Consider the following 5,775-nt stretch of genomic DNA (forward strand, 5'->3'; position numbering starts at 1 on the left):
AATCCTGATGATTGGGTCTTTGGCCTGGTTTCTCACCTCAAGCAGTGCCTCTCTCACAGCTGCGGCTTCATATCGCAGAGGCTCCACAGCTTTCACTCTGCTCTCCCATCTGGTTTCTGACCACATTTTGAGTGAAAGGTTGACGTGTTTCTTGAGGATGGCCCATCTCTGTGTAGAGGCAGAAAACAGGCAGTATAGCTTCTGCACAATGCCAAAAAATGATATGGCATCTTTGGAGCTTTTGGCAGCATCAGCAATGACCAAATTGAGTGTATGTGCCCCACAAGGCACAAACAAAGCTCTTGGGTTCAACTGCAGTAGCCTGGCCTGTACTCCCTTGTTCTTCCCTCTCATATTTGCGCCGTTGTCATATGACTGTCCTCTGCAGTCATCAAAGGCAATCTGCAACTCCTCCAGCCTCTTCAAAATCAGGGCGGACAAACTTTCACCAGTGGACTCCTCTCCTACTAGGAATCCCATGAAGTGCTCTTTAATCTGGGGGTCTTCTTCCAGTGTCACAATTCTGATGACTACTGACAGCTGTTCAGTGTGGCTAACATCCGGGGTGCAATCTAAAATGAGGGAAAAGTACTTGCATTTCTTTATTTCTTGCACTATTGTTGATAGAATCTTTCCACTGATGCATTCAATCAACTCATTCTGAATGGTTTTGCCCAAGTAGCTGTTTGACTTTTAATCTTGTGGATGTGGTCTTTCATCACTGGGTCAAACTGCGCCAAAAGCTCAACCTCTTTCAAAAAGTTTCCATTTGAAGGAGAGCGGATTATTTCTGTCTTTCCTCTCAATGCCATATTTCGCCCTGCCAGAGACTGTACAATAGCAACCAGTCGTGTCAGCTCTGCTCTCCACCGACTCTTCTCTGCCTCAAGGAGGGCCTGCTCTTGTTTGTCTATTGGTGTACCTTGTTTTAATCGAACTGCCAATTCTTTCCATGACGCCAAATTGTTCAGGTGTTCCGGACTATTTTCATGGCTGGTCAAAGCAGCACTTGCATGTTTCCAATCCGACAGTCCTGCATTTGTTAAATGAATTTGTTTTGGAGATAAAAGTTGACAACAAAAACAAAAAAGACTGTTCTTCTTTTTTGAATATGTCACCCAACTTCTTTTGATCCTTTCTCCATTTACTAAGGTCCTGCTGAAGTACTGGTGGTGGCAACTTCTCCCATCATCTCTCCTTGGGAAAATGAAATCAGGTGTTATCTGATATGGTCCTCTCCGAACAAACTCTGTCCTCATTGTGTCTGTGAGATGTGAAGGGCAGTCAGCAGGATCGGTTGGTAGTGGATCGTCTGTCTTTGCTGCATCTGGAGGGCATGTGAAGCACATTTTCTCACCTCATATTCACAATATCTTCACACACACACACACACACACACACACACACACACACACACACACACACACACACACACACACACACACACACACACACACACACACACACACACACACACACACAACCCCAATTCCAAAAAGTTGGGACAGTGTGTAAAATGTAAATAAAAACAGAAAGCAATTATTTGAAAGCATGAGGACAATTAGGTTTATAGCTAAACATCTTTACATTCATCAGGCACACACCTGAGAAGAGTGTATGGGTGGAATCTGTGGTGCAATCAGGATGAGATGCAGCAGGCTGTTCTGACGTTCCTTGCAGTGGTTCTGGGCCTATACATATATAGAGAACACACAAGAGCAAATATATTGGCTGGATTAGAAATGGCACGACAGTCATTTTTACATTCAATTATTTATCATCACATCAGGAACATCTATTGACATATTGTACTCACCAGAACAAACAGACACAGTGGTCAGTGGCAGGGTGGAATCAGTGGTCATCTCATCAGGATGAGCAGCTTGCTGTTCTGACGTTCCTTCATGTGGTTCTAGGTCTATAAATATAGAAAGAACACACAAGAGCAAATATATTGACTGGATTTCACATTCAATTATTTATCATCAGGAACATCTATTGACACATTGCACTCACCTGAGGAAGCCGGCACAGCTGAGGTGCATGGCGGTTCCTTGTCAACTGATGCAGCAGATGGTCCCAGATATTTTAAAAGTGAATCTAAAATGATATAACAAAATGTGTATTATCAACATTGAATAATTTCCATTTGTTAAATGTAGCTATTATTTAGTTAGTAAGCATTAGGACAGCCTGACAGGTCTGATTCAACTAATCAAGAGCTATGCCTATCTTATTAGAACAGTTGAATCAGGTGTGTTAGTTCTGGGTTGGAACGAAAACATTCAACAGGACTGGAGTTGAGAACCACTGAGCTAGTTAGCTAACGTTAGCGCACATTATGACAGGGTTGAATTTGGCAAATGTTTGACTCGGATAGTCAATGTGCTTTCTGAGGTAAACTTAACGTTAGCTAACGTTACCAACTAACTAACATTCCACCACACTGGCTAGCTCGCTACACCAAAACTAACATTGTTATTATTACTAATATTTCTATTTCATGACACAAAGAAAATAGCCTTATGACAGTTTCGACTGAATGGCAATAACAAACGCTGGCTAGCTAACGTTGGCTTGGCTAACTAGCAAGATTACATGATCCATTCGCTAATGTTGACAATACAATCAAAATTGCATACCTTTCACCTTGGCACGTTTCTCTTCTTCTTCTTTTCTTCTGTTTTTATACTGCGCCCCAGATGGCTTTTGCCTCTTCATAGTTCTCTAACGTTAGTCTTTCTTTCCTCAACGCTCAATTTTATAAACACTTGACCGATACCCATCAATGCACAGCGCTCTAGCATGTTCTGACTGTGAACACCTAAAGCCGAGGCTCTTAGACCGACCGACCGTTTTAGATTTTTGGCTCATTTCCCCTTATGTTAGAATTTTTTTTTTTATGTAAGAATAATGGTTGCAGATATAGAGGGGGGGCACCAAAACTGCGCCAAGCAACAAAAAAAACAAAAACAAAAAAAAAATTTGTTGCAATTTTTGGCGCCCCCCTCTGGGTGGCGCTCTAGGCAACTGCCTATATTGCCTGTAGGAAGCTCCGCCCCTGCAGACGGTGTCACTATGCCGGCGGATGTGGCCGTTGTTGAAGCCTCTTCAGGCTCCGCATCGGCAGGCCTCTCCCTCAGTGTGGAGCTGTCAAACTCGACCCTAACGCCGCTTACAGCCGGCCAACTAAAAGTTGTTTTCCGTTCACGTTGTCATTTTTAGACTCCTTCGCTTCTTTGCTTGTGAATCCAAAAGCTATGACGCTTGGCTGTTTTCGTTTTGCCATATTTTTTTATTACACAGCCAGAGTTAAAAAAATATCAATATGAACATTTCAAATACCGCGCCGGCATCACCGCCATAATCATAGCAACGTAAGTAAGAATGCAGCGCCGCTACATACAGATGGCAACACCCAGACATATTCACAAATATAAAACAAATATTCAGAAACTGTAATGAACAATAACTATTGTTTATTTCAAGAACTGTTATTTACAGAAACTCAACATTTCTAATCTGTGTGACACAAATATGCACGATTGTTTTGGGCTCCCCCTATTTATCTCAAAGTCAGCCTTCAGGGGAGCTCCCTCCCTCTTCGGGGGAGCCAAGCTCCTCCTAGCTCCCCCCCATTTCGAACAGTGTCTGTGGCTGAATGGCCAGCGATTAGGTGCGGCGCATTTGTCATAGGTGATCAGAGCTAACTGCCTGCCGTCAGATTTCATTTAAAAAAACGATCTGATTTTAAGACTATTTCTGCGCTCATAAAGAATGATAAGAATAAGAATAATGCGTATTGAACTGGTTTCATTAATTAGTGAGTTTATTTAATAATAGAACCGCCAATCGGGTCAATTTGTGTGATGTGTGTTGTGTGTTGTGTGTGTGCAATGTAACTTTTTTTCAATAAAATATTAAAGTCTCCCAGTCCCTGACTTTTCCTGAAAGTGTGTTATGTAGCACCCTATGTTGTTAAAAATTGCATTCTAATAGCGGGATTTGACAGGTTTAGGTAGGCCTATACAAAAACCTCTGGCGGTTCTAGTGTTAAGGTAATTAGGTACAGTAGAAGCCCTTTTTTATCAGTAACGAATTTAGCAGTTGAACATAAAAGTCAACTAACTGAGGGTCACTTGCAATGACAGTGTTGTGTCTAACTGTAAGCTTGTCACTCAGAGTAACCTACCGTTAATTTAGCTGCTGGAGAAGAAAGATCAAGGGGGGAGGGGGGAGAGAGCTGTGGTTGATGGGCCATTAGTTGTGTAAATACACAGCTGAGAGCTGCCGTTTGATTCAGACTGTTTAAAAAACGGTAACAACGCACAATTTTTCTTAGCGGATGCATGTCAATTTAAATCAATACATACAACAATTTTTTAAATAAATACATACAACTATTTTTTAAATCAATAAAATTATTTTCTAAATCCATAAAAGCATTTCAATTAATATTGGGAGTCATGTCGTTACTTTGTTGAGAATGTGGCCGTGTAATAAGCGGGATAATTTGCAGCGACTTCTTCCTTATGGGGAAAATAACACCCGTCATGTGTGTGTAGAGGTGTGTGTGGTTAAAACACTTTCATGAAGTGAAGGAATTTCCTTCTATAAAACAGCTGTGGGCAGCAGTGAGTGTCACGGATATGAATTCATAGATCAAGGCAGACTGGTGCACACACTCTCCTGTCCTGCCAGGCGACACGCCCGTTCTAAGCTGTGTCCCTCACTCCTCACATCCCAAGCATCCCCACAAGTGTATTATGTTGTTACATCTCAGATGTTATGTTTCAGTTGTGCTCTGTCTATGTTCAGTGATACAAACTTGTCACCTTTCGGCGAAATTCGCCGTTTTGAATCCAAAATAAGTCGTTTGTGTGATTCATGTAGATCTGCAATAAAAATATTTTTGGGGTATGGGGGGGTCTGGGACCTGGAGTAATCTGCGGCCCTGAGCTGTTATGTGCCATCATGACACGCATGGTGTTCTTTTTTTATATATTATAATTAGGGCCGGGACTCGATTAAAAAAATTAATCTAATTAATTACAGGCTTTGTAATTAATTAATCGCAATTAATCGCATTTTTAATCACATATAAATATTTGACCTGAGAACAGTGAGAAGCAATTTTTTTCACATGGATTTTAGTATACTATTGAATAATGACTGAATACATAAGCTTAAGCAACAAAACATTGTTTATTTTTTTCAAGGTGGTACTTAAAGAGCCTGTGACACGAACCCAACAACTGTTGTGCAATGAAATAGTGGGCTACTAGTAATCTCGAACCGTCAGTTTAAAAAAGAAAAAGCGATACCGTTCCGATAAATATCAATAATTTCGAACATCGCGGGAAAATTCCTTCGACTCATTTTGAGGTTTTGGGGGAAGCCGGAAGTGACGTCAATGCGGGAACGCTTCACTGTGCGGCGAGAGAGCCAAACACGGACAAAGTGTGTTGTCATGCGTAGAAATTGTGAATTACTGAGTGTAGGCACGTTAATAACGTTTTAATGAAGTTGACTACAGTATATTCATATTTGTCAATCAATCAATGTTTATTTATATAGCCCAATATCACAAATGTTACATTTGTCTCAGTGGACTTCACAGTTTGTACAGAATATCAGTATGACAATACGACACCCTCTGTCCTTAGACCCTCACATCGTACAAGGAAAAACTTCCAGAGAAAACCCCACAGTTTAAAGGGAAAAATGGGAGAAACCTCAGGGAGAGCAACAGAGGAGGGATCCCTCTCCCAGGAC

At 41.3% G+C, this 5,775-nt stretch overlaps 1 long non-coding RNA gene across 1 annotated transcript; it reads right to left on the reverse strand.

Moving 5' to 3' along the window:
• Nucleotides 1-1,381: 1,381 nt before the first annotated feature.
• On the reverse strand, nucleotides 1,382-3,048 carry LOC307029542. The gene is made up of 3 exons (XR_013805389.1): nucleotides 2,017-3,048; nucleotides 1,817-1,918; nucleotides 1,382-1,691 (listed from the first exon to the last, which is right to left on the reverse strand). It is a non-coding gene; the product is annotated as an uncharacterized lncRNA (long non-coding RNA).
• Between the last annotated feature and the right edge of the window lie 2,727 nt (nucleotides 3,049-5,775).

The sequence above is a fragment of the Notothenia rossii genome, assembly GCF_949606895.1.
Source record: "Notothenia rossii genome assembly, chromosome: 2".
NCBI classification, from domain to species: domain Eukaryota; kingdom Metazoa; phylum Chordata; class Actinopteri; order Perciformes; family Nototheniidae; genus Notothenia; species Notothenia rossii.